The following is a 13,636-nucleotide window of genomic DNA, read 5'->3' on the forward strand; positions in this document are numbered from 1 at the left end:
AGATTATCTGGCCATTATCACATTGCTGTTTGTGGGAGCTTGCTGTGCACAAATTGGCTGCTGCGTTTCCTACAATGCGACAGTGACTACACTCCAAAAAGTATTTCACTGGCTGTAAAGCGCTTTGAGACATCTGGTGGTCGTGAAAGGTGCTATAGAATTGCAAGTCTTTCTTATCCCTCAACACACCAATTTCAAAATCATCGCCCACGTCTACAAGTCGCTCCATGACTATCGCCGCCAGTCTTGCCTCTGTCACCTCCTCCGCCCTTATGCCCTGTCCCGAGCTCAGACTCTGGCCTCCCGTGCACCCTTCCTCTTTCGACCGTCTGTGACACAGCTTTCAGTGACCTTGGCCTCACTCTGCCTCGCTCCCTTTCCCTCTCTGCCTTTAGGAGCTTTTTTCAAAGAAGAGCAGGGGAGTTATTCCCGGTGTCCTGGGCCAATATTTTTCCTTCAAAAAAACAGATTATCGGGTCATTACCACGGGCACTACTTTAAAGAAGAGCAGGGGCATTTTCCCAGGCGTCCTGGCTAATATTTATCCCTCAACCAGCATAATTAAAACAAATTATCTGGCCATTATCGCATCGCTGTTTGTGGGAGCTTGCTGTGCGCAAATCAGCTGCCGCGTTTCCCACATTACAACAGTGACTACACTCCAAAACTACTTCATTGGCTGTAAAGAACTTTGGGACATCCGGTGGTGGTGAAAGGCGCTATATAAATGCAAGTCTTTTTTCAAAACCTACCTAATGGACTAGTCACCTATGATATCTCCCACTTATTCTCAATGCCCATACTTGAATCCTTTAGTGTGTTATTTCTACATTAAAGGTGCTATATAAATGATAGCTTGTTCTGGTTTACGAGGATACATTTAGACTGTTCTGTCCATATTCACTGCAACTGCAATGTGGCCATTAGTATATACTAACTCCCATTTTCTCTCTCCCTCCCCTGATGTTGATGTCTCTCTGGTTCCAATCTCCAGCGCCTCAAGTAACAATCCTTCCCGTATGAGTTCTGGCAAGTTATTTTACTCATCCGACCCAATCTTCTCCTCACCTGACATCCCACAAGTGGACACTACCGAGATGGGATAGTTGGTAGCACCCTTGCCTCTGAGTCAGAAGGTTGTGGATTCAAGTCCCACTCAAGAGACTTGAACACATAAATCTAGGCTGATACTGCAGTGCAGTGCTGAGTGAGTGCAGCACTGTTGGAGGTGCCGTCTTTCGGATAAGATGTTGAAACCGAGGCCCCGTCTGCTCTCTCGGGTGGGCATAAAAGATCCCGCGGGCACTACTTTGAAGAAGAGCAGGGGCGTTTTCCCAGGCGTCCTGGCTAATATTTATCCCTCAACCAACATGATTAAAACAAATTATCTGGCCATTATCGCATCGCTGTTTGTGGGAGCTTGCTGTGCGCAAATCGGCCGCCGCGTTTCCCACATTACAACAGTGACTGCACGTCAAAAAGTACTTCATTGGCTGCAAAGTGCTTTGGGGCATCTGTCGGTTGTGAAAAGGCACTATATAAATGCAAGTCTTATGGCCATTAGGAGCAGGAACCCTGGCTGATTCTCTGGCCCAGGAGCACTGAAGAGCAACTGCACCGACTGGATGCTTGATGAAAATAGGATCCGGATTGGCAGTGATACATCCCTGCCCCCGCACCCACGGTCAAATATCCCACCTTATAGAATCACAAAGCACAGAAGGAGGCTGTTCTGCCCAACATGCCTGTGTCAGCTCTTTGAAAGAGCTCTCCACTCCCCTGCTCTTTCCCCATAGCCCTGCAGTTTTTTTCCCCCCTTCCAAGCATTTATCCAAATCCCCTTTGAGAATTACTATTGAATCTGCTTCCACCGCCTTTTCATAGCGCGTTCCAGATCATAACTCGCTGGGTAAAGAAAATTCTCTTCAGCTCCCCCCCCCCGCTAACCTTTTTGCAATTATCTTACATCTGTGTCCTCTGGTTACCGACACTTCTGCCAGTGGAAACCCTTTCTCCTTATTTACTCTTATCAAAACCCCACGTAATTTTGAAGAGAGGTGGAGAAAATGGGTCAGAATATTAAACAAGTAACAAACTTCACGTTCCTTGCAGACATCGCGGTTGTACCAGAGTGTTGCGCCACCCACTGGCAAGATGCAGGATTACACCAATGCACCCAAAACTCCACTCGGAATCACAATCGGAGAAGTTTACAGCACCAAAGGAGGCCATTCGGCCCATCGTGTCCGTGCCGGCCAACAAGAGGCTATCCAGCCTAATCCCACTTTCCAGCTCTCGCTCTGTAGCCCTGTAGGTTACGGCACTTCAAGCGCACATCCAAGTACTTTTTAAATGTGATGAGGGTTTCTGCCTCTACCACCCTTTCAGGCAGTGAGTTCCAGACCCCCACCACCCTCTGGGTGAAGAAATTTCCCCTCAAATCCCCTCTACACCTTCTACCAATGACTTTAAATCTATGCCCCTTGATTGTTGACCCCACTGCTAAGGGAAATAGGTCCTTCCTATTCACTCTATCTAGGCATCCTCATAATTTTGTACACCTCAATAAGGTCTCCCCTCAGCCTCCTCTATTCCAAAGAAAACAACCCCAGCCTATCCAATCTTTCCTCATAGCTAAAATTCTCCAGTCCAGGCAACATCCTCGTAAATCTCCTCTGTACCCTCTCCAGTGCAATCACAACTTTCCTGTAATGCGGCGACCAGAACTGCACGCAGTACTCCAGCTGTGGCCTAACCAGTGTTTTATACAGTTCAAGGGAAGTAGAGATGCCAACGGGGTTGGGTCAGCTCCGCGGTCAAGTGGGGCTGGTGGCCGGAGGGAGCTCGGGGCGCTAGTGGGGTCGGGTCGGTGAGTACTCGGTGGGATCCAAACCTGTGAGTTGGTCGGGAGCTCCCTGGATGCCGACGGTGCCTGCGAGGAGTAACTGGGGCGTCCACAGCCAGCGGGGGAGCAAAGTCTTGGCGGTCACTGATGGAGAGGAAGAGCAGGTATGCTTGGGGGGGATGGGCAGTGAGTTCAGGTCGCTCCCCTTGCATCACAGGTTTGTGCTTTCGGGGTAAAGAAATGCCCACACTATTAGGGCCAGGGGAAAGTTAAGCAGTGGAGGGGGGAGATTGGGAGGGGGAGGGGGAGGGGGGGGGGGGAAGGTGTCGGATGGCCAGGGATATAGTTGTTCAGCAGAGGAGCTCCCTCGGGAGCTGCCTTCCCTTGGGCTATCTTGAGTCGTGTACCTACTCTACTTCCCTTCGGCCACCGGCCCCGCTCGACTGCGGAAGCGAAGATAGCTGGTGGTACGTGTAATGGCGGCGGCCACGCGGTGCGTGTAATGGCGGCGGCCACGCGGTGCGTGTAATGGCGGCGGCCACGTGGTGCGTGTAATGGCGGCGGCCACGCGCTGCGTGTAATGGTGGCGGCCACCCTCTCTCCTCTTGCGACCCACCGAAAGACAAAGATGGAGCGAGATGGAGCTAAAAAAAACATGAACGGGGCCCCAGTGTTTGCCCTCAGCTGGGGACTAATCCCTGGGAGAGTGATGCCTCAAGTCCCTCACCCTCCACACCTTGGATTTCCCACCAGCTCGGCTCATACACCAGTGCCTGGTCTCCAGTTGTCTTGGACCCCCTTGCCACTGGACCAAGACCTCGCTCTGCTAAGCCCGTGTGGTAGCCTGTGTGCAATGACTACCCCATGTTAACAGAACTTACGTACAGGCATCTTCCACCCTTCAACCCTGGAACGTCAGGACCCTCATGGACAACCCCAACAGCGACAGACCGGAACGTCGCACTGCTATCGTTGCCCAGCAACTCAGATGCTTTGACATCGACATCGCTGCCCTCAGCAAGACCCGGCGGGCAGGGGAAGGCCAGCTCAAAGAACAAGGCGGTGGTTGCACCTTCTTCTGGAAAGGCAAACCAGAACGAAGAACGCCACCTCCATGGAGTTGGCTTCGCCATCAAGAATGAGGTGGTGGGCCGTCTCAGAGACACCCCCTGCAAGAAAAGCGAACGTCTCATGACTCTCCGGCTCACCCTAGCCCAGAACCAGTGCGCCACAGTTATCAGTGCGTACGCCCCAACACTCGACGCAACAGATGGGACCAAATAGGAATTCTACTCCAGCCTCGAACAATCCCTGTCCAGAGTCCCTACGGATGACAAACTGATTCTCCTCGGTGACTTCAACGCCAGAGTCGGTCAGGACACGGACCTCTGGGGAGGCGTGATCGGCAGAGAGGGGGTAGGGGAAACCAACTCCAGCTCCTGACAAAATGCCTAGAACACGACCTTGTCATCCCCAATACCTTGTTCCGTCAGAGGGACAAGTACAAGGCATCGTGGCAGCACCCTCGCTCCAAGCACTGGCACCTGCTCAACTACGTCATCATCCGAGCGAGGGATCGCAAGGACGTGCGCATCACCCGCGCCATGACAGGAGCCGACGACTGCTGGACGGACCACCGCCTAATCTGCTCCATCATCAACATTAATATAGCCCCAAAACAACGACGGCGACAGAAACAATGCCGCAGGTAAATCAAAGCTGGGGCACTCAAAGACCCAGTTAAGAAAGCCCTACACAGCCAGTACCTCACTGCCAACCTGGCGAGCCTCGATGACCCCGAGACGCAGAGTGCCCACAGCACCTGGTCTACCCTCTAGACCTCCATAACCATCGCCTGCAAAGAGATGCTCCGTCACTCAACCAGGAAACACCAAGATTGGTTTGACGAGAACGACCAGGAGCTAATAAGCCGCAAGCGCAAGGCATTTCTGAACTTAAAGCAGCAACCTAATTCGGCTGAAGGCCAAGGTCCAACAAAAAAACAGCGGACTGAAAGAATAGATGGTGGATGGAGAAGGCACAGGAGATCCAGCAGCTGGCCAACACCCATGACGTGCGAGGATTCTTCAGCACAGTCAAGTTCACCTACGGCCCAAGCACCCAAGGCTAGTCAAGAACGGAGAGGCACTCATTAAGGGCACCGAGGCAGTCAGGACCCGCTGGAAGGAGCACTTCGAAGATCTCCTTAACCGAGACTCTGTCTTCGAGGCGAGTGCCCTCGACTCCATGCCGCAGCATGCTACCCGCCACCATCTCAGCAAAACCCCAGCCCTGCACGAGGTGATGGCGATATACAGTTCAAGCATAACCTCCCTGCTCTTGTATTCTATGCCTCGGCCAATAAAGGCAAGTATTCCGTATGCCTTCTTAACCACCTTATCTACCTGGCCTGCTACCTTCAGGGATCTGTGGACATGCATTCCAAGTCTCAGGTGAGCTTGCAGAGTGAGGGGTTTGATAGTCAGAGGGCCTGTGCACCCACCGCCCACGCTCCGACCTCCTGGACACCAGTTTAAGAATGACAGGGGCCATGGAGTGTATTAACTGCCTGCCCTCTGCTGGTGGAGAGAAACATTAAATGATGAAATGTGTTTGTGTGCGGAGGGGAGAGGGGAGGAAAGGGTTAATATTACCATTAAAGGATGATAACTCTAGAAAGGTTTATGTTCGATATTTGTTAAATCTGTGACAATCCCTTCAGCTTTCGAAGATATTTTCAAACCCTTGTTTCTCGGCTCTCTTCCAATTCTGGCCTCTTGGGCCACAATGTTCCCTGTGGAGATTCCGCGCAGCCGACTCACTGGCTTTTAAACAGGAAAAAACGCGCACGCGTGGTAATTAGAATGGGCCATGCAGCCCCTTAAAGGGGCCACGCACCCAAAAATAAATTAAAGGGAACATTGCTTGCGGATCCCCAATTTTAATCGCTCCACCATTGGCGGCCGTGCTTTCAGCTGCCCCACACTCTGGAATTCCTTCCCTAAAGCTCTCCGCCTCTCTCTCCTCCTTTAAGGCACTCCTCAAAGCTCACTGTTATGTTTTCAATACGACATCACAAACACAGATGGCTGATAACTTCAGGAAGCCAGTCATGTGACTCCCTCTTTATTGTTGTAAACAGCAATGGCTGCAATGCCACAATAGTCCAGTGGGTGGAGCTATATATATATTACACTTACCTCTTTGACCAAGCTTTTACGCGCCTGTTAAGCGCTTTGGGACATTTTACTACGTTAAAGGTGCTGTATAATTGCAAGTTTTTTGTGTTGTTATTCAAATGTTATCCCTTTTCACAGCGACATGTTACTGCAGTGTTTCCCACATTACAACAGTGACTACACTCCAAAAATACTTCCTTGGCTGTAAAGCGCTTTCAGAGGTCCGGTGGTCGTGAAAGGTGCTATATAAATGCAAGTCTTTCTTTCTTTATTCTTCCAAAAGTGCAGCGACTGGTGTTGGGTTACGGGTCCACAGGCAGAGGCTGAGCTTCAATCCGTCAGCAACATGGTCGTTCTTCACCAATGAGCTAAAGACAGCGACTATTGACAGCGTTTTTTAAAATTCGTTCCTGGGATGTGGGCGTTGCTGGCAAGGCCGGCGTTTATTGCCCATCCTGAACTGCCCGTGAGAAGGTGGTGGTGAGCCGCTGCAGCCCGTGTGGTGAAGGTGCTCCCACAGTGCTGTTCGGGAGGGAGTTCCAGAGCTTGGACCCAGCGACGATGATATATTTCCAAGTCAGGACGGTGTGTGACTTGGAGGGGAACGTGGAGGTGGGTGGTGTTTCCCAGGCACCTGCTGCCCCTTGTCCCCTTGTCCTTCTAGGTGGTAAAGGTCACGGGTTTGGGAGGTGCTGGCTGGGCCTTTATAGGTTATTTGATCACTCCCCAACAGAGGCTTTCCTTGGCCACACCTGACATATTGGGACCTGTGCAGTTCCAGCCAGGTGGCCACTGACCTGTGACCAGAATTGGGAAGTTTTGGCGAACATTTCCCACCCTGGCCCAAGAAGACGCTGAGGAAGATCATCTTGCGAAGAGACTTGGTGAGGTTGGCATGGATGAGGAAGGCTATTTGGTGTTGTCATTCAGTACAAACCTGAAACCAACCCCAACCTTAAACGACCCACATCCACCGTCCATTCTCTGTGAACAACTTCTCAATACCATTCCTAAATTTGCTTTTCGTAAGTTGCAATATTCCCTGCATTATAACAGTGACTACACTCCAAGTAGCACTTCATTGGCTGCAAAAGCGCTTTGGGACGTCCGGTGGTCGTGAAAGGCGCTTTATATAAATTAAAGTACTTATTTTTATGAGCCTGTGCTCCTTATCACAGCTTAACTGGAAGTAGTGCAATGAGGAGAAATTGTTTTACGCAGCGAGTTGTTGTGATCTGTGGAACACGCTGCCTGAGAGGGCGGTGGGAGCAGATTCAATCGTAACTTTCAGAAGTGAATTGGTTACTTCTATCTGGGGCTGAACCAGACTGTTCGCAAGCTCTGTGTCATATTTGACCCTGAAATGAGCTTTCGACCACATATCCACAGCATCACTAAAACCGCCTATTTCCACCTCCGTAACATCGCCCGTCCCCGCCCTTGCCTCAGCTCATCCGCTGCTGAAGCCCTCATCCTTGCCTTTGTTACCTCTAGACTTGACTATTCCAACGCACTCCTGGCTGGTCTCCCACATTCCACCCCACGTAAACTAGCGGTGATCCAAAACTCGGCTGCCCCGTGTCCTAACTCGCACCAAGTCCCGCTCACCCATCACCCCTGTGCTCGCTGACATACATTGGCTCCCCCGGTTAAGCAACGCCTCGATTTCAAAATTTTCATCCTTCTTTACAAATCCCTCCATGGCCTCGGCCCTCCCCATCTCTGTAATCTCCTCCAGCCCCATAACCCCGCGCGATTTCTGCGCTCCTCTAACTCTGCCCTCCTGAGCATCCCTGATTATCATCGCTCCACCATCGGTGGCCGTGCCTTCTGTTGCCTAGGCCCCAAGCTCTGGAACTCCCTGCCTAAACCTCTCCGCCTCTCTACCTCCCTTTCCTCCTTCAAGACGCTCCTCAAAACATACCTCTTTGACCAAGCTTTTGGTCACTTGCGCTAATTTCTACTCCTGTGGCTCGGTGTCAAATTTTTATCTCATAATACTCCTGTGAAGCGCCTCGGGACGTTTCACAACGTTAAAGGCGCTATATAAATACAAGTTGTTGTTGTTCATCAACCATGAATGTCTCCTTGGTGACGAGGTGATCAAAAGTAGACGCTTCCCTCAAGGAGCACCACCCAGTTCCAGCATGGCAACATTCGATTTGTGCAGTTTTGTTTGCTTTAATGAATGTTCACCACGGATAAACTCTGGTCCTGTTTAGGTAATTGTGGAACATGTACATAATTAATAATTACACTGCCACCTCCTGGCGGTAGCAGGAACAGCATAGCCTCGTCACTAACCGCAATGACTGCCACACAATGACATACAAGCAGGAGACTGAATCTCAAGGTGATTTATTTTTAGAGTGCTAATTATCAGTGCTAACTCTATTTGTGCTTAAAAAAAAAATTGTGCTTCATTATTGGATTTTTGATTGAAATTAATTTAAAGGAACTCTGCTCAAAGCCCAACATGCTGTCATGCCAGCTTCATCCTTCAACGTTTCGCCCTCCTTGACCTCTTGTGGGTGGCAAAGGCTTCCGTGGCTAATGGCCCCAATTAAGGTGTCCCGACATGCAGCAGAGGAGTGATAGAGTGTGCCTCTATCAGATTGCCCGTCGAGAGGGCCATTGGGCAGGGACTTAGCAGAATGCTCCAGATTGTGTATCGTGAATGCTTATATCCTTCTCTCCGTAACCTCCTCCAGCCCTACAAGCCTCCGAGGTCTCTGCGCCACTGCAATTCTGGCCTCTTGCGCACCTCCAATTTTAGTCGCTCCACCATCGGCGGACGTGCCTTCAGTCGCCCAGGCCCCAAGGTTCTGGAACTCCCTCCCTAAACCTCTCCACCTCTCCCTCCTCCTTCAAGACTCTGCTTAAAACCTACCTCTTTGTCCAAGCTTTTGGTTGCCTGTCCTAATATCTCCTTATATGGCTCGGTGTCAAATTTGGTTTGATAACGCTCCTGTGAAGTGCCCTGGGACATTTTACTATGTTAAAGACGCTATATAAGTACAAACTTTTGTGGCTTTGCCATTCACAAAGGGTTGGATTTTGACACTGATAGGAGAATGTCCTGGATCCACTGGAGCCAGAACTAGATGGAGAAGGCTATCAGGAGGACTTGCATTCAGAGCACTCCTCGGTGGCTGCTGCAAGGAGCAAATTTGGTGTCAAATTTTTGTTTCATAATCGCTCCTGTGAAGCACCTCGGGATGTTTTACTACATTAAAGGTGCTATATAAATGCAACTTCTTGTTGTTGAAGGCACTGATTGATGATGAAATATGGTTCCACCTGTACCAACCATCCACTGCTACCTCACTCCAATGGGCATCGGTCATGTGTCAGTCCAGACTGCAAGTATTGCCAGGTTATTTGATCATGGGAGGGGAGTATCACAGCCCGGCATGATCTTGGCCTCAACCACATACATCCACACACCATAAATACAGACATTTCCCACCTGGCTAGCGCTAACGAATTGGAATCCTGGTTGATTTGAGCGCTCCGAAGGTGTGTCAGTTTCCACATGTACGCTGACGACACCCAGCTCGACCTCACCACCACTTCTCTTGACCCCCTCCACGGTCTCTAAATTGTCACACTGCTTGTCTGAGTCTGGATGAGCAGAAACTTTCTCCAGTTAAATATTGGGAAGACCGAAGCCATTGTTTTCCATTCCCACCACAAACTCCATCCCTTAGCCACTGACTCCATCCCTCTTCCCAACTTCTGTCTGAGGCTAAACCAGACTATTTGCAACCTTGGTGTCATATTTTACCCTGAAATCAATTAATTGACAATGGGATCAGTGAGTACATTGCAACATTGCAACATTAAATAAATTATCCATTCACTGTATTTTGGAAACTTTCAGGACCGAGCATTGCGTGACCGCTTTGTTTGTGGGATGAAAAATGAAGCAATCAGAAGAAAATTGCTGACAACTCCTAACTTGACTTTTGATTTAGCTTGTCAGACAGCTATGTCAATGGATATGGCCGACCAGTACTCTCGAGAATTTCATTCCATTTCCAGTCATCAGACAACTGAGGTGAATCGCCTGCAGGTTAAAAGTAAAAGGCAGTTGGGCCCCAAAGCCTCAGCAACTGGCCAAGGTAACAGTACATTGAAGTCGTGCTATCCTTCGGACAACACATCGCTCAAAGCTGTCCATATGTGAAGGCAGAGTGTTTCTTCTGCAAGAAAACTAGGTACCTTGCGAAGGCATACCGATTGAAGGGTAAACCAACTTTCAATGCTAGAAGTAGAAATCGGCAGACACTACATAGCATTGAAGAGAAGCAACAGGAGGTTCTGGAGATACCCGTCGTCAGGAGCACGAAAGTACTCAACAGCGATTCGCGAAGTATCACCATTCATGTAGACGTTGCAGGAACTAGGCTACCCATGGAAATCGACACTGGTGTATCCATGAGCGCAGTACCGGAATCGCTATATCGCAACAGGTTGAGTGATTTTCCACTGGAGAAATCAAAGATAGAGGCTACTCAGGAGAGCAAATTCCTGTTGTAGGACGTATCACCATGCCGGTGAAATACAAAGATCAGCTTCAGAGCTTGCCTCTCATAGTAGTGGCAGGAGACAAGCCTGCCTTGATAGGTAGAAATTCATTGGGATCACTGAAGCTGGATTAGAATAAGAGTTTATCCATTTTGGTGGCAAAAACAGGAAAGCAGAATATTATCTGAATGGTGGCAGATTAGGAAAAGGGGAGGTGCAATGAGACCTGGGTGTCATGGTTCATCAGTCATCGAAAGTTGGCTTTCAGGTACAGCAGGTGGTGAAGAAGGCAAATGGCATGCTGGCCTTCATAGCGAGAGAATTTGAGTATAAGAGCAGGGAGGTCTTACTGCACTTGTACAGGGTGAGACCACACCTGGAATAGTGTGTGCAGTTTTGGTCTCCTAATCTGAGGAAGGACGTTCTTGCTATTGAGGGAGTGCAGTGAAGTTTCACCAGACTGATTCCCGGGATGGCAGGACTGACATATGAAGAAAATTGGATCGACTAGGCTTATATTCACTGGAATTTAGAAGAATGAGAGGGGATCGCATAGAAACAAATAAAATTCTGTTGGGATTGGACTGGTTAGATGCAGGAAGAATGTTCCCGATGTTGGGGCAGTCCAGAACCAGGGGTCACAGACTAAGGATAAGGGGTAAGCTATTTAGGACCGAGATGAGGAGAAACTCCTTCACTCAGAGAATTGTCTACCACAGAAAGTTGTTGCGGCCAGTTCATTAGATATATTCAAAAGGGAGTTAGATGGGGCCCTTATGGCTAAAGGGATCAAGTGATATGGAGAGAAAGCAGGAATGGGGTACTGAAGTTGCCTGATCAGCCATGATCATATTGAATGGTGGTGCAGGCTCGAAGGGCTGAATGGCCTACTCCTGCACCTATTTTCTATGTTTCTATGAAGATAGAATTTAAATCAAGCTAAAAACTGATTACAAATTACAGGCATGTTGCGGTCATTAATTTCCTCATGGGTACCTATGTTTTATTTTAAAATAGAGTATCAACATCTTTAATCCAAATTAGAATGTCAGGAAGTTTGGCGTCGTTTGCACCGCAGCAGGCATGACAAGGACTCACGTGCCACGATCTCAACTCCGCTATTTAACACGCTGAAGGGGGGGGGGGGGGCGGGGGGAGGGAGAAAGGGAAATGGTAAAAAGAGAGTGAGGAGTGGGAGATCAAGGTCGGGGCGAAGGAGCAGCGAGAGATTGTAGAGCAACGTGATCGGGGCCCAGGAGAGGCATGAATTCAGGGCCCAGAAGAGGCGAGGGCCCAGGGGCAGCACGGGCCAGCCCACACTGCGATATGTGTGCGCACTAGGTCTGTTTACTAGAAAAGTAAAAGTGGAGGGCAGAGAAACCTAAGGCAAAAAGCAAAAAGGGCCACATTACAGCAAAATTCTAAAGGGGCAAAATGTGTTAGAAAGGCAAGCCTGAAGGCTCTGTGCTTCAATGCGAGGAGTATTCGGAATAAGGTGGACGAATTAAATGCGCAGATAGCAGTTAACGGGTATGATGTACTTGGCATCACGGAGACATGGCTCCAGGGTGACCAAGGCTGGGAACTCAATGTCCAGGGGTAGTCAATATTTAGGAAGGATAGACAGAAAGGAAAAGGAGGCGGGGTGGCATTGCTGGTTAAAGAGATTAATGCAATAGTAAGAAAGGTCATTAGCTTGGATGATGTGGAATCGGTATGGGTGGAGCTGTGGAATACCAAGGGGCAGAAAACGCTCGTGGGAGTTATGTACAGATCATCAAACAGTAGTAGTGAGGTTGGGGACAGCATCAAACAAGAAATAAGAGATGCATGCAATAAAGGTACAGCAGTTATCATGGGTGACTTTAATCTATATATTGATTGGGCTAACCAAACTGGTAGCAATGTGGTGGAGGAGGATTTCCTGGAGTGTATTAGGGATGGTTTTCTAGACCAATATGTCGACCAACCAACCAGGGAGCTGGCCATCCTAGACCGGGTGATGTGTAATGAGAAAGGACTAATTAGCAATCTTGTTGTGCGAGACCCCTTGGAGAAGAGTGACCATAAAATGGTAGAATTCTTTATTAGGACACAGTTTATTCAGAAACTAGGGTCCTGAACTTAAGGAAAGGTAACTTTGATGGTTTGAGGCGTGAATTGGCTAGAGTAGACTGGCAAATGATACATAAAATGTGGACGGTAGATAGGCAATGGCAAACATTTAAAGATCACGTGGATGAACTTCAGCAATTGTACATCCCTGCCTGGAGTAAAAATAAAATGGGGAAGGTGGCTCAACCGTGGCTAACAAGGGAAATTAAGGATAGTGTTAAATCCAAGGAAGAGGCATATAAATTGGGCAGAAAAAGCAGCAAACCTGAGGACTGGGAGAAATTTAGAATTCAGCAGAGGAGGACAAAGGGTTTAATTAAGAGGGGGAAAATAGAGTACGAAAAGAAGCTTGCCGGGAACATAAAAACTGACTGCAAAAGTTTCTATAAATATGTGAAGAGAAAAAGATTAATGAAGACAAATGTAGATCCCTGGCAGTTGGATTCAGGTGAATTTATAATCGGGAACAAAGAAATGGCAGACCAATTTAACAAATACTTTGGTTCTGTCTTCACGAAGGAAGACACAAATAACCTTCCGAAAGTACTAGGGGACCGAGGGTCTAGTGAGAAGGAGGAGCTGAAGGATATCCTTACTAGGCGGGAAATTGTGTTCGGGAAATTGATGGGATTGAAGGCCAATAAATCCCCGGGACCTGAGAGTCTGCATCCCAGAGTACTTAAGGAAATGGCCCTAGAAATAGTGGACGCAGTGGTGATCATTTTCCAACAGTCTATCGACTCGAGATCAGTTCCTATGGACTGGAGGGTAGCTAATGTAACACCACTTTTTAAAAAGGGAGGGAGAAAGAAAGTGGGTAATTATAGACTGGTTAGCCTGACATCAGTGGTGGGGAAAATGTTGGAATCAATTATTAAGGATGAAATAACAGTGCATTTGGAAAGCAGTGACAGGATGGATTTATGAAGGGGAAATCATGCTTGACAAATCTTCTGGAATTTTTTGA

Source organism: Pristiophorus japonicus, chromosome 18 (assembly GCF_044704955.1).
Source record: "Pristiophorus japonicus isolate sPriJap1 chromosome 18, sPriJap1.hap1, whole genome shotgun sequence".
In the NCBI taxonomy this organism is placed as follows: Eukaryota; Metazoa; Chordata; class Chondrichthyes; family Pristiophoridae; genus Pristiophorus; species Pristiophorus japonicus.